The following is a 23,774-nucleotide window of genomic DNA, read 5'->3' on the forward strand; positions in this document are numbered from 1 at the left end:
AAAATGGATCGATTCGTGGATTGCGGCAAAACCGACCGAATTTTTCACAAAGGGAATCCGTGAATTGCCAGAAAGATGGGAAAAAGTAGTAGTAAGCGATGGACAATATTTTGAATATTAAATTTGTAACCATTTTACGTCAATAAAGTTTCAAATTTCGAAAAAAAACCGCACGAACTTATTCATAGTCCATTATGTATGTATGAAAATACGTTTCTTTGAAGTTTTCTTTTATTTATTTTAAATTTCAAAGTTTTGTACTATCTATAAAATGCATACATATATGAATTATTCCCTGTAATATACATATGTAAATTGAAAAAAATTTCGTTTGGCAAAGGAACAAAAAATGCATATTCAAATGCACATAAATATGATAAGGCAATGCGTCGTGAGATAGGTCATTGTTGCTGCAGTGGGTGTGCAGATACATTTGTAACACTATAAGAATTGAAGATACAATTGAACTTTTGCACAAATATAACTAACAAAATATATGTATATATACATATATTGATATATGTACATATACATATATTCATTAATATACCAATATGCTCTTTGAATTCTTGTCTAAAATTAATTTCGGCTCGAAAAATTAGTAAACATTTTCATCAAATTTACTAAAACGCATACAACAAAATGTGAGGTCGTTTTATTATGTATTTGGTTTAAATTCTTCTTTTAAAATTAAAGCAACAAACATTAAAGTTACTTTGATTTTAAATGTTGGATTTTAAATCTTTATTTGGTTGTACTTGTTTGAAAATATAGATTGAATAAATTTTCGTTTATCAAGGGAACATAAAAATGCACAAGCAAATGCCTTGCAAAATGCCGTCGGCATTCGTCAATTTGATTTCATACAGAAACCAAAAACTGAGCAGAGCCAATGTACTTGTATATAATTCACTGTAATCAGCTCTGTTAAGAACTTCCCCGCTGTCGAGTTAAGCGAGGTGAAATTGTGTTCGCGGTTTCACTTCATTTTTGACAATTCACACTATTCGTAGCTCGTGAGAATTCTCTATATTTAACGTTCTCTGCATAAAGCATACGTGAATATGAATTATATAAATAAAGCGAATTGTCAATCGCTCAAGTAGACTTAAAACAAGAAAGACCCCTTTTATTAAAATGGTTTCTAATTTTGCACAAAATCCAACGATGCAGCTTTTAAACTATTTTTTTTATTTTGGAGCCCAATCTGCTAATCGAATCGCAGCCACTTAGAGAGTGTAGTGCTGGCAAAATACGAGAAATGTTTTCGCCAAGGGATTGAGCAGCTAAATGACACCCTGAAATGTATTTTTCCTAAAAGAACCTTCAAACCATAGACCTTTCTTCATTGAAATCATTATTATCTATAGCTTCATGAAGAAATAACGACGAATCTCGATCTATATTTTTAGGAATATGTAATTTTCTGTCTATATCTTCACACACAATTGACGTTAGTACTTCTTTATCGATGTTTTTTAATGCTTTGTAATTAATGCAATGACCAAATTTATTCATCATATTGATTAAAGTTTTCGATCGAGTCAAATGATGAATAGATTGAGCTAAAGCAATATGCTTTGGAGTCAGTTTCTCAGTAATCGTGAAGTATATATCATGAAACACTGATAACGCTCGTCGATTGTAATTTTCACGTAATTTTTTATTTTTAGCACTGAACAAAGCTTGCATAAAAATTTGCCAATTATTCTGTAAATGATTTTTCTTTAACAATTGTTCAATTAAAGTTTCATCACATAAAAACCCATTTGGTATTACTTCAGTACTTAATATTTCTTTACGAAGTTGTTTTGCCACTTGAACAATGGAGTTTGTTGAAGTTATGGTACGAATATGTTCAATGACTTCATCCAGTGGTATGTTGCCCATAAACACTAATGATGATTTCGATCGATCATTTGAATATGAAAATAAAACGTAATAAAACCATACTTATCTATTAGTAGTGATTTAATATCACGATTTTCTACAACTGCATCTTCTATGTCAGTGAGTTCAGCTAGTCGCTTAGCTAATGATGACATTTCAAAAGAGTGAGTTGTTACTTGTAATTTATGTTTTATTTCATTAATCAGCTTCTCAAATGCCTCTATAAGAATGTCATTTGGTATTTTATTTGGAGGTCTACCTGCTGGAGTTGCTGAGTTTCTTGGTAGTCGTAGATAACCACGATAGCAGTGTTTATGATACTTTACTTCCATTGCAAATAAATCGGCTGGATGTTCACAAGTGTCAATTTGTGTAAAAACATCATCTTGTCTTTTTCGGGCAGTATTTAAGATTTGTTCCGCTGCTGACATTTCGGAGCACAAATAAAGTGTTTTGTTTTTATTTCTTGTTTGTTTACCACAGATTTAAATCTTTATTAAATTTTAAATTTGTTCTTGATGACCTTCGAGTGCCTTGAGTCCTGACACACTAGCTTCTGCAGAGCAGGTAGAAATTGAAACATCCTCCTGCTTTTGTAGGGCCAATTCTCGACGTCTTATCTTCTCTTCGCTAAAGTAACTTGCCATACAAGTTCGATGACAAGTACATTTGTATTCTGTAAAGTCTGCATTATTTTTAATTTTCTCACTAATGTCATCTTTTCTCCGATCTGCTGCTTTCTATTATTGAATGATTGTGGTTTTGGATTCATCACTAAATTACCCGTTTCATCACAAAACAAACACGAAATTTCGAATAGTTTTCGTTTTTTTATATTTTTCACTTCTAAAGACATTGCCCATGTGTTTATTTAAACAAAACACTAATAAAACACTGAATTATAAGAAAACTTAGCTAAAATAATTATGTGATTACAAAAAAATAAACCGTCATGCGCCACGAAATATTTTCTACTGACTAATATTGCTATGACGCAATAACGCTTGGCAAGGTGAAGGGCGGGGGAAAGGGAAGGGACAATCACAGCTCCCGGCAACATGTTTTTTTTGTGTAGGGTCTCAGGTAAAAGAATTTCAGCATTGTTGCCGGTCCTCACATTTTGCATACTCAATGTCCTTTAGCGCCTGCACTATACTTGAATACTAAGGGGGTGGGTAAAAAAAAAAAAATACCAGTCTAACGGTTAGACGCGATAGAAAGCAGCATTAGGAGCGGGATAATTATAGGTTCACTATAATATTGCTATAAAGTTCATATTTTATTTTCTTCATTTTATTGTTATTCATCCTCAATGTTTTCAATTTCAACAAATGATACGAGTGGCTTATGATAGCTAAAATATGATACAAATGCTTTGGTTTCGATGTTGCCAACATATCTTTGAAATACCGCGTCAATTGTTGTTTTTGATCGTGTTGTCTTTGTGTGTGTTTTCTGTCGAAATTCACGACACTTTTCTGCATTATTGACGTGATAACGTCTTATAATTCGATTTAACAGGCTGCACGCACGAAAAAATGTGTCGTTACCTTGCTCATTAGTGTTACCTTGCTCATTTGTCGTTACCTTGCTCATTGCATTGCATGAACTGCAAGCGAAAGCGCGGAACGAACGACAAAGCAAACAAAGCAAACGAACGGCAACGTTCGACATCTTGCTCTCTCCTACTTAAGTGAGCGTACATATGTATGTATATGCGCATATGTACATATATAAATTCACCTATTTGTATTTGCATATGCCTTCTTATTGATTATTATTAATTTGATTCACTTGAAGAATTTAAAATAAAACCAAGTTTGTTAATAATACCTGTTGTTTTAATATTATAATTATTAATTTTTTTATTATATATGAAGGAAAAAATGTATTTTAATATTTACCATATACCTTATAAGATATGTTGTCTATACTAATATTATAAAGAGGAAAACTTTGTTTGTTTGTAATGAATAGGCTCAAAACTACTGGACCGATTTTAAAAATTCTTTCACCATTCGAAAGCTACATCATCCACGAGTAACACGGATTACATTTTATTTTGGAAAAAAATAGGGTTCCGTAAGATATTTGGATTTTTCGGACACAAACTGAAAAAAATCATATATATAAAATAAAGTCAACTTTTTGTGTGTGTTCGCTAACCGGCCGCGTCTGCACCGAATTAAACCAAACTTACCCACATTGTTAAGAAGGTATTGAAGATGGTTTCCGTATAGTTTGGATACCTATTGGTAGATAGGGTCTCGAGATATAGGTCAAAACGTGGACCCGGGTAACCTTCGGATGTGTATGTACAATATGGGTATCAAATTGAAGCTGTTGGTGGATGCTTTAGTTCAGAGTATTTTTCATGCCGCTCCGTGACTAGGGTCTCGAGATAGAGACCAAAACGTGGACCCTAGAATGTGTTTGTACAATATGGATATCAAATGAAAGCTGTTGATAAGTGCTTTAATACGGGGTAATTTTCATACCTATTGATGACTAGGGTCTCGAAATATATGCCAAAACGTGGACCCGCCGTGTCTTTGAACCGAATTAAACCAAACTTACACAGATTGTTAAGTAGGTATTGAAAATGATTTCCGTATAGTTTGAATACCTATTGGTAGATAGGGTCTCGAGATATAGGTCAAAACGTGGACCCGGGTAACCTTCGGACGTGTATGTACAATATGGGTATCAAATGAAAGCTGTTGGTGAATGCTTTATGATATGTTATGTTATGTTATGTTATGTTATATTATGTTATGTTATGTTATGTTATGTTATGTTATGTTATGTTATGTTATGTTATGTTATGTTATGTTATGTTATGTTATGTTATGTTATGTTATGTTATGTTATGTTATGTTATGTTATGTTATGTTATGTTATGTTATGTTATGTTATGTTATGTTATGTTATGTTATGTTATGTTATGTTATGTTATGTTATGTTATGTTATGTTATGTTATGTTATGTTATGTTATGTTATGTTATGTTATGTTATGTTATGTTATGTTATGTTATGTTATGTTATGTTATGTTATGTTATGTTATGTTATGTTATGTTATGCTATGTTATGTTATGTTATGTTATGTTATGTTATGTTATGTTATGTTATGTTATGTTATGTTATGTTATGTTATGTTATGTTATGTTATGTTATGTTATGTTATGTTAAAGTATATTATGTTATGTTAATGTTAACTCATTCTCTATATCCATACAAAATATCTATCAAACAACTAAAATTAAAATTTTCTTTTGAAAAATGCAACCATTCAATCAGTATTTTCTTATGACGTTATCACGTTAAACTATTGTCAGTAAACCGACTTTACAGACAACCTATTTTTTTCGGCATAATTGCGGTAAATATTTAAAAATGAAAATATTTACGAATATAAAAATACGGACGCAATACAGCACACGGGGTTGCTATTATGAGCGTCGTAACGCGTATAATACACAGTCGTACTAACATACACGCAAACATTCGTAGGACGCTTGGTTTGAATTTTTTATACATATGTATGTATGCTATACTATGGCCTAGCCTATGTACGTACATACATATTTGTGTTCTGAACTTCCAGCAAAACAATGCTTATTAATATACACATATGCATCTACATACAACCGCACACACAGGGCACTCACTTTATTGCTGTAAATGCGTATGTCGTCCAAAGCTAAAATTCTATGCCTAGCGACTACAAGAACAAAATGCATTAATAGGCGCAGGCGTAGCGGCCATCATCCTAGTTGCCATAGCGCTGAACAGTCGCGGCGGCGCCGAACAGTTTCAACTATTGTACTGTGCAACAAAAACTCATCATCAAAAAATTGATTTATAAATTCGAGCTCATAGTTCTAAGAGCAAGTACTTTCATTCATAAAACGAGCCGCCCATATGCTAATTTTCTCGACAATTCGAAAATAGTCAATATTGGAATATTTCGCGTAGAATTATTTGCCAATATTCAATTTTTGTCAAGTCGAGTGCCCGCGGCTCCGTAAATATGTTTGCACCCATATATGTATGTAAATATATGTTTCTAAATGCTCGACAACCGCAGCTGCCTGTTCAAGGTTACTGTACATTAGGCCGGGTCGATTTGTGGGAAGGCAAAAAAATCGCCCATTGCTCTGTGAAAATCATATTCTAGGGATCAGAATAAGAAATTTTGCCGAAGGAACCGTACCTCTAAAACGATTTCTGATGTCCCCCAATATGGGTCGAACTTTTCAGTTTCTTTTCTATAACTCACATTCATTCATTTACATATGTTCTGGCTAAATAAATTTCTTAAGAGAAAAAATAGATAATATTATAAATAAATAAAAATAAAGAAAAAACATAGCCATTTAGCTGATTTTTTCATGTAAAGGCCAAAAATGGTGATATTTTGAAATTGGGGGACATCAGAATTCGTATTAGAGGTATGGTTCCTTCGGCAAAGTTTCTTATTTTGATCCCTAGAATACGATTTTCATAGAGCAATGAGCGATTTTTAAATCGACCCGCCCTACTGTACATGCAATGCTGTGCCTATGAATGCGCGCTGGATTTCTTGAGAAATTTTACCGTATGTTTTGCTGTGGCGAGGCACATATGTACATACAAATATACATACATATATAAATTCACAAATTTAAATTTGCTTATGCCATCCTTCTGTGTGCCTGGTAATGAAGCATATTCTATACATACTTATATATACGTATATCTTTTTTCTTCTTCTTTTTGGTGTCGCTTTTTCGTTTCATCGAGTCTCAAACCACTCCCAACGATTCTAAAGAAGTTTTCACTTCAAAAAAAATGGACCATCAAATCTGCCGGCAACATCCAGAATCAAAATCTGCAAGCTTTTCTGAGTATAAAACTATTTATAGAATGCGGTCCTCACATTTTGCACACTCAACTCCATACAGCCCCCGCTCTAACTTGCCGCGCTAAATAAATGGTGCCCAACAAAATACTAACAGACACGAAGTTTATATAAGTTAATGCAACATTTATTCCTATTTCAATATTAGTCAGCATATTCATATTTCAATATTTAGTTATTTCATATCAGTTATCCTATTTCAATATTTAGTCAGCATATTTCATGACTGCTTACATTGCAGCTAAATGCTTATAACTCATTTATGCTTACTTTACTGTGCCAAATAATAAGAAATGCTAATCAATAAATAAACATGTAAACCAGCATAAGAAATGCTGATCAATAAATAAATATGTAAACCAGCATAAGAAATGCTGATCAACAAATAAATATGTAAACCAGCATAAGAAATGCTGATCAACAAATAAACATGTAAACCAGCATAAGAAATGCTGATCAACAAATAAATATGTAAACCAGCTTAAGACTATTTATAAGAGGCATCGTAATTTTAAGAGTTCAGTGTAAAAAGAGAATTGAATGAATAAAGAGCTCAGTTCTTAAATATTTTTCAATGAACTAAAATAAATTTATAATTTATTAACTGGCGCCCGAGCAGGGACCGGTCTCAAAGTTCGTGAAGTGAAGTGTTTTGTACAAAAAAAGAGTACGATTACAAGGACGCGAACAGTGAGCCGGTGCAGCGTTGGAATCCAGTAGGAAAAAAACGCTCGCTTCTAATAGTGCGAATTGGCGGTGCCCCAGTAGCAGAGACTAGCAAAAAGGAACCACACCCCACCGCCGGGAAGTACTAGTGTAAGGATGTTAATATTAAGCAATATTAAGAATTATAAAGAAATTATTGAAAAAAAGGATATTAATATTAAGCAATATTAAGAATTATAAAGAAATTATTGAAAAAAATATAAGTTGAATATTACTATTAATTTGGAATTAAAAAAAATTTTTATTGAGAAAAACAAATTTGTGAAAAATACAGAAATTAATATTACTATACAAATTAATTGAATTATTTAAAAAACCAAAAAAATATAAAGAAAGTTATAAAAAAAAAAAATTTATTATAATAAAATCTGGCTTGTACAGCCAATAATATAATATAATTTAAAGCTGCGATTCACCACCTAACGGGGGACCCTCCAGCTTATAATAACAAACATTCTCTGCGATTCACCACCCAAGGGACCCTCCAGAGAACTGTTAAACAAAAACAAAAATAAAAAAAAATAAAAAAAAAAATAAAATAAAAAAAATAAATTAATTAAAATAATGTCTAACCCTAACAATATCATCCGACCCCCCACGCTAAACGTACCCTCACCACCTCAGCCAACTGCCTCCTCCCCAAATTCATTCAACATGGACCAACTTACTTCTATAGTTACAGGACTGGTTAACAATATCATGAGTCAGGAAGGCAGAAATATGGTTCAGGCAGCATTAAACCCAAATGCAAGTTTTAGCAACATAACTGATGTGACTATAGACGCAAGGCACTTGAACAACATAACTGATCTTGACAAGATACCAGACGTGGTTAGGTGTCTGCGAGATTTTTCAGGAAATCCAGGAGAATATAACTCTTGGAAAAAGAGTGTAGATCGCATTCTTCAGATCTACGAGCCCCTCAGAGGAACGCCGAAATACTACGGTATCCTTAATGTCATACGGAACAAAGTCGTGGGCAACGCCGACATTGCCCTCGAATCATACAACACGCCATTAGAGTGGAAGGCTATTTCCAGATGCCTTACTCTCCATTATGCTGATAAGCGTGATTTAGGTACCCTCGAGTACCAAATGACTTCTCTAGTGCAGGGCAACCTCACTATCCAGGAATTTTACCAACGAGTATATTCCCATCTCTCCCTTATACTAAACAAGCTTGGATGCATGGAAGTCGGTGCAGAATCTATGCATTTACTTACCCGCACATACCGGGACAAAGCCCTCGACACTTTCATACGAGGACTGAAAGGTGACTTACCAAGACTCCTTGGTATGAGAGAGCCAGCAGACCTTCTTCAAGCGCTTCACCTATGCCTGAAATTGGAGAACCAAAATTTCCGTTCTCATTACGCAATAAATAGCAATATCCAAAATAGGAAGCCTCACGACTTCCGACCACCCCTCCCACCCAAGAAAGTGACTAGTGAATTTTATCCCCAATTGGCATATATGCCAAGACCCCAAATGAACCAACAAAACTTCGCAAACCCATACCGCCCTCAAGCTCCTATGAATAATTATCGTCAGGCCCCTATCAATAACTACCGAAATAACCAACAATATAGACCATTAGGACAACCAGCCCCTTTTAAGCCTCACCTCCCACGCCCAGAACCAATGGACGTTGACAAATCCTTACATTCAAGAGCGGTGAATTATATGAATAGACCACAAGCCAATAACGGTGTTAAAAGACCTCCAAGCTTCTCACAACAAGTGCCTCTAAAACAACAGAGGAATTTTCATATAGAAGCAGATGAGCAAAATTACCAACAGGACTGCCAACAAAATCCACAATACAACATTGACCAATACTATCAACAAAACTGGACCCCTACTACACAGGAGTACGAAGCCGCATTAGCAGCAGAAGAAAACGGGCAATCAGCTCAAGAATATGCTGAAGAAATCTCACAACCCGAAATGCAGGACCATATCGATATTCATTTTTTAGAATGAACAGTTCTTCGTTACCTTACGTCGAATGCAGAACGAAGAACGGAAAAATTCTTAAAATGTTAATCGATACAGGATCGAGTAAAAACTATATCCAACCCTGCCATGTCCCAAAGAAAATACGCAACGACGAACCATTCTTTGCGAATTCAATTGCCGGACAGATTGAAATTACTCATCACACAATAATTAACATATTTGGCAAAAATGACACATCTCTGAAATTTTTTTTACTACCTACATTAAAATCTTTCGACGGAATAATAGGAAATGACAGCCTTAAGGACCTTTGTGCAAAAATTAACATACATGACGACACCCTGACATTAGGTAATGGTATTAAAATTAAAATTAAACAAAAACTTTCCCCAACCGTTAATAAAATTGACATTAGAACCGACCACATGACAGCAACACAAAAACAATGCGTACACCATTTGACTAGAAATTACCCACATCTTTTTACAGACCCCGATGAAAAACTAACATATACCACTACTGTGGTAGGAGAAATCAGGACTTCCTCAGACACCCCAGTTTATACTAAATATTACCCATACCCTCTTGCTATGAGAGATTTCGTAGCAAAAGAAATAGAAAATTTATTAAAAGATGGAATCATTAGACCATCCCGTTCACCGTATAACTCACCCGTTTGGGTTGTACCCAAAAAATTAGATGCATCAGGACAAAAGAAATATAGATTAGTAATAGATTACAGGAAACTGAATACACTAACAATAGCCGACAGATACCCAATCCCGGAAATTAATGAGGTTATCTCACAACTGGGAAATAACAAATACTTCTCCGTACTTGACTTGAAGAGCGGCTTCCATCAGATTCCGTTAAAGGAGTCCGACATTGAGAAGACAGCATTCTCAATTAATAATGGGAAGTACGAATTTACCAGACTTCCATTTGGATTGAAAAACGCACCCGCTATTTTTCAGCGAGCACTCGACGACATACTGAAGGAACACATAGGGAAAATATGTTATGTCTACATAGATGACATAATAGTGTTTGGCAAAGATGAACAAAGCCATCTTCAAAATGTTGAAAAAATTTTTTACACGCTTGAAAAAGCCAACATGAAAGTCCAATTGGACAAGTGCGAATTTTTTCGTAAAGAAGTTGAATTCTTAGGATTCATCATATCCCCTACAGGTATAAAAACTAATCCCTCTAAAGTAAAATCCATCCAAGAATTCCCATATCCACGAACATTGAAAGACTTAAGGTCTTTCCTTGGCCTCTCTGGCTATTATCGACGCTTCATCAGGGATTATGCTAAACTAGCAAAACCTCTGACATCGCTTTTAAGAGGGGAAGATGGACATGTGTCCAAAAACTCTTCCAGCAAAAAGCCAGTTGTGCTCGATGGCGACGCCTTGAACGCCTTCAATAAAATAAAATCAGCATTAACATCAAAAGAAGTCATACTTTCGTACCCTAATTTCAAAGAAGAATTCCACCTTACCACAGATGCGTCAAACTACGCTCTAGGTGCTGTCCTTGAGCAGTCTGGAAAACCAATAACATTCATCTCTCGCTCACTAAATAAAACTGAGGAGAATTATGCTGCAAACGAGAAAGAGATGCTAGCAATAATTTGGGCCCTCACATCCTTACGAAACTACTTATATGGATCTGCCAAGGTTGTAATTTTCACAGATCACCAGCCACTCACTTTTGCATTGAGTAATAAAAACCACAATGGGAAAATGAAAAGATGGAAGTGTATCCTCGAAGAATACAACTATGAAATGAAATATAAGCCCGGAAAAACAAACGTCGTTGCAGACGCACTATCCAGACCCCCACAAATTGACATTAATACTCTCACAGTTACAGACCATAGCGACGAAAGCTCCTCACACCTCCTCATTCCGGCCACCGAAGCCCCCATAAACGCTTTTAAAAACCAACTCTTCTTAATGATTGGCAACGAAGATAGCTACTTATTCCAGTTACCATTTCCAAGTTTCCACAGACACACTGTTACAAAGCAAAATTATTCTAATCAGGATATCATAGACATATTTAAACGCTACCTCGACCCTTCACTCGTCAACGGACTATACACCACAGAAACACTGATGGGTAAAATTCAGGAAATATTCCCTCTCCACTTTAGCAATGTAAAAATCCGCTACACACAAACTCTACTTCAGGACATCATATCAGAGACAGAGCAAGAACAAATTATCATCGAAGAACATCAACGAGCTCACAGAAACAGCCGCGAAAACAAAACCCAAATTCTACGAAAATTCTACTTTCCAAGAATGCATGGGAAAATTGAACAGTTTGTAAAAAATTGTTCAACTTGTCGTGCTCAAAAATATGATAGACATCCAGCAAAACCACAAATCCAGCCTACTCCCATTCCTCACTCCCCAGGTGAAATAGTCCATGTTGACATATATTCCACTGAAAAAAAACTAATCCTTACAGCCATTGATAAATTTTCCAAATATGCTCAGGTAAAGATAATACCTTCTAGAGCAATAGAGCATATTAAAGACCCAATTAGAGAACTAATGATCGCATTTGGAATACCGAAACTTATAGTAGTTGATAACGAAAAATCTCTTAACTCTGCCTCAATATCATCCTTACTTAGGGATGAAATGTCTATTAACGTTTACACCACACCACCTTACAGTAGCACAAGTAACGGACAAGTAGAAAGATTCCATAGCACACTCTCCGAGATCATGAGATGCCTCAAAAGCAATCAAACGACAATAACATTCGAAGAACTTCTATTTAAATCAGTACAGGAATACAATTCATCAATTCACTCAACGACAAAAGATAAACCCATAGACACATTTTTTGGAAATAGAGTTTACAGTGACCCACAACAATTAGAAAAGCAAAGACGAGAAAACATTACCTTACTTAAGAAAAAACAAGAGCAAGATCTCTCATATCACAATAAAAATAGACCAGAAAATAAGGATTTCTCACCAGGAGAAATAATCTATATCAAGATAAACAAGAGACTAGGTTCTAAACTAACTCCAAGGTATAAAAAGGAGAAAGTTTTAGAAAACCACAGGACAACGATTAAAACAGTAACAGGAAGAACAATTCATAAATCCCTAATAAAAACTTAATTAAATTTGCAGGTAAAATGGACCATTACAAACTTTTTATCCTTCTCATCACGATCACTACTTCTTCATCAGACGTTCAAATTTTAGACTATAGTCAATCTCAACTTGTGACAATAGACGACGGACAAGCGAAAATACAAGACGGAACATTTAGACTTATTCACCTCATCGACTTAGGAAAATACGAACAATTTTTGACAGAAACATACGAAGAAATAAATCACCAAATCCCTAACAACCACTTCCTATATCCTCTCCTCAAACACGAAACCATTCAAACCTTTGAAATCCTAAATGCACTAAAACCTTCTAACACAAATTACAAAACGAAGAGATCAATTGATATACTGGGAACGGCATGGAAATACATAGCCGGATCTCCAGATCACGAGGATTTGAAAATAATTACAAATAATCTAAATAACTTAAACGAAAATAATAATGACCAAGTAGTAATTAATAAACTATTTGAAATACGAATAAATAATATAACCAGTATAGTTGATAGAATGGTAAATACCATTAGAAAGGAAGACAATGTAATAACAGAAATTATAATCAATTTGCAGAATAGGATTAGGTTAATTAAGGAAGAATTAATAAATATAAAATATGCCATCCAATGGGCGAAAGAAAATATATTGAATTCAGTAATATTAAGTAAAAAAGAAATAGAATTGTCAATTAATAAAAATGAAAAAGGAAAAAATACCATTCAAAAGTGCCGAAGAAGCATTAGAAATATCGAAAATAAACGTATTAAGTAAGGATATGGAAATTTTATATATGGTAAAAATACCTCTAACATTAAATGAAATTTTTAAAAGAATTATAATACGACCAGAAAAAAAAAGCAAACAATATTATAATCAAAACTGAGTATAAAGAAATACTTAAAGGAAAAGATTCACTGTTCGGAATAAAAAATGAATGCGAAAGATATAATGATCTAACGATTTGTAAAGAAACTAATTTAATAGATTTAAGTAAAGATTTATGTATAACTAGGATTATTTATAGCTTGAATTCGACTTGTTCAACAACAAATGGCCATCACGTCCCTACATTAGAAGAAGTAAAACAAGGAGTTATATTGCTAAATCAATTTGACGGCGAACTAGTAGCTGACGAAATACCCCAAAAAAATCAATGGTACTCATGTCATCATATTTCACAATTCAACAATAAAAATAAACAGTCAATTATTCGAAAATTTGGAAACAAGACCGATCGAAGCCATACCCACAATACTACAGCCAACTCCATTAGAAAAAGAGCACATAGAAATACTTTCCTTAGAAGCTTTGAAAGACCTGCACATAAAAAACACGCATCAAATTAACTCTATCAACACGTAACGCTCGAGGACGATCGCTTTTAAGAGGGGAAGAGTTAATGCAACATTTATTCCTATTTCAATATTAGTCAGCATATTCATATTTCAATATTTAGTTATTTCATATCAGTTATCCTATTTCAATATTTAGTCAGCATATTTCATGACTGCTTACATTGCAGCTAAATGCTTATAACTCATTTATGCTTACTTTACTGTGCCAAATAATAAGAAATGCTAATCAATAAATAAACATGTAAACCAGCATAAGAAATGCTGATCAATAAATAAATATGTAAACCAGCATAAGAAATGCTGATCAACAAATAAATATGTAAACCAGCATAAGAAATGCTGATCAACAAATAAACATGTAAACCAGCATAAGAAATGCTGATCAACAAATAAATATGTAAACCAGCTTAAGACTATTTATAAGAGGCATCGTAATTTTAAGAGTTCAGTGTAAAAAGAGAATTGAATGAATAAAGAGCTCAGTTCTTAAATATTTTTCAATGAACTAAAATAAATTTATAATTTATTAACTTATACATTGTTGCCAACGAAAAATTTTTGCGAAACAAAGCCAACTCGCGGTAAACGTAAAGTTTTTATTGTGCTGCTTTCATACCAAACATGTTGTGTTAAAGTAAATGTTGACTGTGGCAATTTAGAAATTCTGGACACATGTTGAGTGACTGAAAATCTCAAAATATAAATGTTTATGTATGTTTGTACATAATATATGTAAATGAATGCGATTAACCTTAAACAAAAATTGAAAGACAACAAAAATAAAATTTAAAGAGAAATAAACGAAAACGTAAACTAATCAAAACACAAAGAAATAACACAAAATGGCACTAACATTAGCAGAGGCGTTGAGGGATATATGATATATTAAATAGGTTAAAAGAGGAATTGGGTGTTAAGTCCGCATATTTAAATTTAAGAAACGAAGCTATGAGTGTTAGGGCCTCAAATATTGAAAATTTACATAATAAACTAGGATCTATTTTACAGAAAATGAATGCGAAATATATCTTAGAAGGGGTATTGAGGTTTTGTACACCCCACAAAATAATACAAAATTGATTTTTGAAGTTTATTTACAATTCTTGACATTTCATGTAAAAACTTTGTTGTTGCAAAATAATATAAACAATATGGAAAATGCCTTCACATATTAATTACAAAATAACTTGTTGCAAGATATTGATATAAGTCGCGGCAGCCTGATGGCAGACACTTATGAGAAAAATGTTAAAAGCAATCATGATTTTCATTCTAATTTTAATCAGTTGAACCATAAAAACTATGCCAATAAAAGTAACCTAACCAATAACAATCTTGGTAAACAAAATTCAGGAGTTTTCCGCAACAAAAATACAAATTTTGAATATAATCCGAATTATAAAAATTCGAACATATACAATAGAAATTTTGAAAATAATCAATCCGGACATTTTAATAGCAATGTCAACTACGGTAGAAATAGTGGCAATCGGAGAGGTGAACCAAATTTGAGAAATTACTCTGGTAGATTTCCTAACAGCTCAGGGCATAATCGGCAGCAACCCGTTGTTCCAATGGAAGTCGATAATTTAGAAAATTTTCAGCTTTCTCCTCACCGACCGACTTACCCCTGATAGATTTGACTATCGAAGGCATAAAAGTAAGGTGCTTAGTCGACAGTGGCTCAGCTACAACGTTAGGGGATTTCAAAACCTTTAAGAATTTTCATAGTCGTAGAACATTGAAAACCCCTATTCTGATAAAAACACTTTTTGCCTCTGAAGTCATATCAGAAGAGGTCATAGTAAATATTCCAGCGGAACTCGAAAGAGAGAAAGAAACAATGTCCATAAAGCTCGTGAACCTAAAAAATAAACCTTTCCAGTGTATATTAGGATTAAATGTTCTTATCCCCTTAAAAATGCTGATAGATTTTTCACAAAAAGTAATAAATATAGGCGATAAAATAATTCCATTTTTTAACAATAATAGCTCAAGTTACCTTCCTGTTAACGATGAATTTTATGCATATTGTTCTCAAACAGACACATATCCAGACAACTTATGTTTGGATAAAAGCAACTTTGATGTAGATCCGTTACTTAGTAAAGATTTGAATGACGAAGAAAGTCGGATATTAAAAAAATTTCTAATAAAGTATAAACGTATTTTTTTTAAGAAGGCCAGTATTTACCAGCTTTAGAAGCAGTTAAGCACCAAATTATCACCAAACCTCTGCCCCTATATATACAAATAATAATCGATATTCTTACGCGTTGGAAGAGGAAATAAATATTCAGCTTAATTCCATGTTAAAAATGATATAATTAGACCTAGCAAATCTCCATATAATTCACCGTTGTGGATAGTTGCGAAAAAATCAACAGGTAAGGTTAAGAAGTGACATTTGGTAGTTGATTAGCGTAAATTGAATAGCTTTACTATTGATGACAAATTTCCCATACCAAATATTGAATCTCTTTTTGAAAAGCTTGGGCGGGCACAATACTTCTCAACCATTGACCTTGCAAAAGGATTCCACCAAATTTTAATGGACGAATCAGATATAGAAAAAACTGCTTTTTCCGGACCTAATGGGCATTACGAGTTTACGCGCATGCCCTTTGGTTTGAAAAACGCGCCTGCTACGTTCCACCGCATGATGAATACAATTATGTCTGAATACATCAACAAAATCTGCATAATATATATGGATGATATTTTGGTATTTTCTACTTCTATTAGCGAACACTTTGAGAGCCTAACAAAAATATTTAACTGCTTATCTACAAATAACTTAAGAATAAATACGATAAATGTAAATCTATCTAGATATACAGAGTTTCTGGGCCATATTATCACACATGAAGGTATCAAGCCAAACCCAGAGAAAATACAGGCTATACAAAAGATAAAATTGCCAAGCACCGTTAAAGAAATTCAATCCTTTCTAGGCTTAACGGGCTATTACCGAAAATTTATTAAAAATTACTCAGTGATAGCTTCTACAATAATTAAATATTTAAAAAAGGATCAAAAAATCAACTTGAAAGATAAACAATATATCGAAGCATTTGACAAACTCAAGCTTATTATGACTTCACCCCCTCTACTAGTATTTCCCGATTTTTCCAAAACATTTACTGTGACAACCGATGCCAGTAATGTTGCTATAGGCGCGATTTTAAGCCAAAATGGAAAGCCAATTTGCTTTGCAAGCCGTACATTAAATGGTGCGGAAAAACGATATCATACGCTAGAAAAAGAGCTTCTAGCCATAGTATGGGCGGTGCGTCATTTCAGACCTTATTTATTCGGACGTTCATTCGTTGTTCAAACGGATCATCAACCCCTTAAATGGCTTTATTCTCTAAAAGATCCAACCACACGGGTTTTAAGATGGAAAACCTTACTAAGTGAATACGAATTTGTTGAGGATTATATTAAAGGTAGGGAAAACAACGTCGCTGATTTTTTAAGCCGACAAAACGATAATAATTACTTTACGGATAACGAAGAAAACATTGATATAAAATCTTTGTTCGAAAATTCAGATTCTTACAGATCTTTTTAGGAAATATATTAAAAAAGGAACAACAGGAATTCATTCAGAGTTGCCTGATAGTACGTACAATGTGGTACAAGAAAAACTGATTAGTTTATTCTCTTATGACAATAACATTAAATTTACTAAATGCCGTTGCAAAGCTTTAGACTTGAAAACAGAGGAGGAAATTTTAGAGGTAGTGGAAAAAGTCCATACGGAAGGGAACCATAGGGGTGTGCTAGAAAATTATTAACAAATGAAATTAAGGTACTTTTATCCAAATATGAAAAAAGTTATTAACAGATTTGTTAATAAATGTGATGTGTCCAACGAGAACAAATACGCAAGAAAACCTTTAAAAAAAATTTACAATTACCCAGAAACTCCTAGTAGCCCTAACGAGAAAGTTCATGCCGACGTATTTTATTGTTTCCGAGCTTGTTTTTTATCTACTATTAATACAATAGATTCACGAAATTGGCTTCCATTCATAAATTGCCTGATAGAAACATGGTCACAATCAAGATCAAACTTCAAGAAAGATTTTCTTGGTTGGGAGTACCTAAAAAACTGATAATTATCATTATAATGGACAACGAGTTCAGTAAAGCACTTATACGATTATTCTGCCGCGAAAATAATATTATTACACACTTCACCACTCCCAACAGTCACACCGGAAACTCTGATATTGAAAGGTTGCATTCCACATTGTTAGAGCATATACGCATTTTGAAAAATTCAGACAACTCCTTAGAGTTAGAAGAAATCATGATCAAGGCTATTGGCTTTTATAACAACTCCATCCATAGTTCAACCAATGTAAAACCGATTGACTTTATCAATAGAAGCGACATAGATTTTGAAAAAATAAAAAATTATACTTACAGAAAAAAGAAACAAGCAATCAACAAATTGAATGCAGAAGCAGAAAGGGTTCCATATTTCAACAACAGCAAAGTTTACATGAAGAATACTCTTGCTATTAGAAATAAACTTGCAAAAAGGTTCGTACAATTGCAAAAAAGTTTTCCTAATAAAGTTGACATGGCAAATATGGCCTTATGCGAATTTTATCAAAGATTTTAACATTCACTCATAAATGACAAAAAAAAAAAAACAGTATTTATAATATTTCAATATTTGAAAAATATGTATCTAATGGTAAAATTTATCACCGGTGGCTTCAGCATACAAACTTGAAAGATAAATAAACATTAGCTATTATACATAATTTTATGTATACAAATGCACATTTACATAGTTTTTAAACTTAACACAAATATATCTTTTTGTTTTTTTTTTCAAATATTATTATACAAATAATATATACATATTTTATTACAACTGAAAGACATATACGTACATAAATCCAAATGCAAAATGTTTAAAATATATTATGCTTTGTAAAAAGCAAGTATTGATTTGAGTTATAATGCAGAAAAACAAAAAAGGGAAGGAAGATTACACAATTTTGTATATGTATAAAGCATAGATATGGTTAATATTTACGATCGTTGGAAAGAAAGAAAACAAAAATATAACTCTTGATGTCTGAATCCTGATTTATTGTTATCAAATTTAATGTAGTATCTACGTTCATTTAATGCACAAGCATTGTTCATTTTACATTTATTCATGTAACTAATATTTTTAAATTTTCGTATATAGGTACATAACTTTACACCCTAAGATAAATCGCAGGGACTCGATTTAATTTATGTGGAGGGCGAGTTATGTATTATCCTCCTATGGTACTAAACAGCTCATTAGTGTACTTTAAATATACTGGTTTTCAATCATCTTATTCCATATCGACTCACTCTCAATCTCAATGTAATAAAAATAAATCGATCGCTTAGAGAATGTTAGAGAGTTGCAAGTCGAGTCAGTCTTCGTCTAATATATTGTCGGAATAAGTCGATGTCAACTATTTTTTATGTTAATAAAATATATGTGAAGTTTTGACGAAAAATTAAATGCTTTTATTCCTGATATTAAACCAGGAACCGGAAACCTAAATAACAAACCCAGAATACAAACTTCTGCGCACACTTTACAGGGCATGTAAAGAACAACAACCATTCGCTGTGGCCGCCTACTCCTTACCCTTCAGGAAAATACGGTATATCTACAATACATATGCGGTTGTTCGCACACGATTCGCTAAAAATGCTAAAAAGGAATCCGCGCGCATTCAAAGGCACAGCATTGTGCCGAAAATTATGAAGTATGAAGCGTAAACAAAACTGCCCCATATTATATGTACTTAGATACCTTTTTAGACCTATTGTATGAAGTGTAACTTATTATTTGGTATATGAATACTTATATTAATGTCGAGTGTTAAGGGTTAAAGCTTTGAAAAAAAAAGTACATATTGATTGAAAAATTTTGGTTAAACATTTTGAGCCATCGGTCTCTGTTGTTATGAACAATACTGCACATCAACACAACTCGCAGAAGCTTCAGTGATTTCTTCATTATTAAATGTTTGGCACTTTGTGCTGCATGGTAAGGCTGAATGTCTGCACAGTAGCCTACAAAAAAACCGCACTCTTATTTTACAGTAAGTTTATTTCTTTGCTGCTAATATGCATATGCTTTTGTGCACTTTTTATCAATCGGAAAACCACATACGTAAAGGAATATGTTAACTTTATATTTATATACCACGCGAGAACTAAAAATAATGGTTTAGAAATTTTCCCTAGTATCGAAATGTCCGGGCCAGAACTTTTTCATATACTACTTGTCGTTTTTTTGTGCCTATTACTGTAGCTTTTGCGAACACTTGACTCACAGCAGCTGCGGCTCTCGAGCAGTTGGAACACATATTTACATACATAGAAGCGTGCATACATATATACGGAGCCGCGGCCACTCGACATCACAAAAATTCAAGACTTACAAAATATTGGCAAATAATTTCAATTCGACGCGAAATATTCCAATATTGACTATTTTCGGATGGTCGCGAAAATTAGCATATGGGCGGCTCGTTTTATAAATGAAAGTACTTTGTTCTTAGAAATATGAGCTCGAATTTATGAATGAATTTTTTTGTTTTTGTACGATATAATGTTCTAAATTGTTCAGTGCCGTCGCTGATAGAATTATGGCCGCTGCGACTGCGTATACGAATGTATTTTGTTTTGTAGTCGCTAGGCTTAGATTTTAGCTTTAGGCTGTTTCGATCACACTAATGAGAACCCCATGTAAACGAAAAATTCCTTCCTTCCGTCTCGTAGTACCGTAGATTTTAATTCACGATTATTAAAAAATTCCGTAATTCCGACCCAGCTGATTGCTCTCTCACCACACAGTGTTGCCAAGCAGTACATTTCGAAATCATTTACAAAATAAACTTAGAAAAACGATAATTTTTGTTAAAATAGCTTAAAAATACTGTTGAATAATGTTAATTATATTGGGAGGCTGAATTAGTTTTAAAGGTGACACACAGATGGCGCTATTTATCACTTTATCGCGTTGGCAATACTGAATATATATTCATGACAAAGCCTCATCCCTAGGCTTTGTTTATCAGTATCTGTCATTTCGCTGAAGTATAAACAACGCAGTGTTTTCGTGCTCCGAGTATGTCAACTTTCGTGCCGTCGAAACGCAATTTGCGGGAAGCTTTGCTTTTCTGCTTCAATTTGAAAAAAATACAGCCCAAGCCCGTGAATTGCTGCAGGAGGCCTACCCAGACCATACTCCGTCGATTTCAACATGTGAGTACTGGTTTCGACGATTCAAAAGTGGTGATTTTCACACCGAAGACAAGGAGCGTCTTGGCCAGCCCAAAAAGTTCGAGGACGCGGAATTGGGGGAATTGGTAAACGAGGACTCGTGCCAAACCCAAGAAGAGCTTGCTGAATCATTGGGCATTGATAAATCAACCGTTTGCAAGCGTCTAAAAGCGATGGGAATGATCCAAAAGCAAGGACATTGGGTCCCGTACGAGTTGAAGCTGCGCGACGTCGAACGGCGACTTTTTACGTGCGAATTGCTGATCGAGCGACAAAATCGGAAGGGTTTTTTGCATCGGATGCTTGATATAGTAAATATTACAATCATTCTATTGTCACCTACCTATGTACAGAAGGTTATGTAAGTGAAGCAAAATGCATCCCACGCTTTTAACTCTAATTTGAATTATTCTATTTGTATCTTAATTTTTGTTATAATTCTGTTCTGAGGTAGTTGACTATGACTGATCGTTCAAGTGCTATTACTTCATTATAGGTCTCTTTCTCATTAAAATTTATTTTCTACTTTTTAGTTCGATTGGCAATAAAAGCGTGTTTTTTTGTTTTTTTAAACTATTTTTTATTTTCTACTTTTTAGTTCGATTAGCAAAAAAGCGTGTTTTTTAGTTTTTTTTTTAAATTATTTTTTATTATGAATGAAAATTATTGTTATCATTGCAGTCAGTGAATTAATGATTCGATATATTCGTGTTATATTTAATTCCTTTCTTATCGATTGTGAGCCTAAAGCTATGCAGTTATTGGCCGTGATAAAGAAGTAATCGGGATGAAGAACTTATTTCGTGGAGGGAGCCTGAGAAACGGCTACCCCACTCCATTGGCCAGTTTTTTTTCGATTTTCGTGGTGTGGTGCACTATGAATTCATTCCACCTGGCCAAACTGTTAATAAGGCATATTATTTGAGCGTTATGCGTCGTTTACGTGAAGCAATTCATCTAAAAAGATCAGAATTATGGGCCAACAACTCTTGGTTTTTGCATCATGATAATGCACCGTCTCACACTGCACTCGTTCTTCGTGACTATTTCGCCAAAAATTCCACGCATATCGTTCCGCAACCACCGTATTCGCCTGATTTGGCTCCGTGTGACTTCTGGCTATTCCCAAAACTCAAGAGACCACTCCGGGGAACGCGTTTCGAGTCGATTGAGGAGATAAAAGCTGAATCGAAGTAGGTGCTGATGGCTATACCGGAAATGGACTATTTGACATGTTTCGGGGATTGGAAAAATCGTTGGCATAAGTGCATTTCATCGAGAGGGGATTGTTTTGAAGGAGATGAAATTGATTTACAAAAATAAATAAAGATTTTTCATTTTACAACCAAATTCAGCTTACTTTTTGCCCGCAGGTAAAAAAAGAAAATATTAATCCTGGCAATCCTAATAAAGAAAATGGAAAACTGTTATCAAATTATTGCATTGTCATCGGTCCCTGATAGGTGTGCAAAATTTCAAGTCGATCAGATTTTTAGAAGGCAGTGAAAATTAAGCTCAAAGATTCCGTTACATACATACATACAACCCGACCTAATAAAGTGTGTTAATAAGTGTTGATTTATCTTAAACCGTTTTATTTTCTGAATGCAAATACCTCCTATTGACATGTACATACATATTATGTATATTGGCATATACCATCATTTATGTAGGTACATATAGAGTATACGTTCATTTATGAATGTATGTAATGAAAAACTTCATGAATAACTTTCAGAATTTATTAAAACTTATTCGCCTCGCGCGCGTCCATATCTACGTAGACATCAAAAACCTTTTGTTCACAACACAGGCGCAGAAATAACCGCTCTGCGTAATTATCCTCCCCACGTGACTCGCCATCAATTCTCGGCGCAAATTTTTTTTTGAAGTGAAAACTTCTTTAGAATCGTTGGGAGTGATTTGAGAAAAAGTGAAACGAAAAAAGCGACACTCTTGGCTACGAATATACATTTACACGTAGCGACGAACTAAATAACTTTTAGGCCAGCGCCGACAGCATGGCGCGATAGCCGAGCGGCTAGCAATGTGAGCTTCCGATCCAAAATCCTTGGTTCGAATCACAAGAAAAAAATTTTTTTATACAGTTATTTTATTTTATTTTATGATATGTTTATGAGGAGCTTTTTTTCATGGCAGAAATACACTCGGTGTTTTGCCATTGCCTGCTGAGGGGTGAGCGCTATTAGAAAAATAGTTTTCCTTAATTTTGGTGTTTTCACCGAGATTCGAACTGACGTTCTCTCTGTGAATTCTGAATAGTAGTCACGCACCAACCCATTCGGCTACGGCGTTTGTTTAATTTTACTGATGCAAAAATGAGGAAAAATATATGAATAAAGTTTGCTTACTGTTTACACATTTTCCAAAGGTGACGGGGAACCAAAAAAAGTCGATTTTCAAACAAATACGAGTGCATATGTGTAATTGTGTTAGAGTTTCGGTCACGCCCCAGCAAAACCTGCGTGCATATC

The sequence above is a fragment of the Anastrepha ludens genome, chromosome X, assembly GCF_028408465.1.
Source record: "Anastrepha ludens isolate Willacy chromosome X, idAnaLude1.1, whole genome shotgun sequence".
NCBI classification, from domain to species: Eukaryota; Metazoa; Arthropoda; class Insecta; order Diptera; family Tephritidae; genus Anastrepha; species Anastrepha ludens.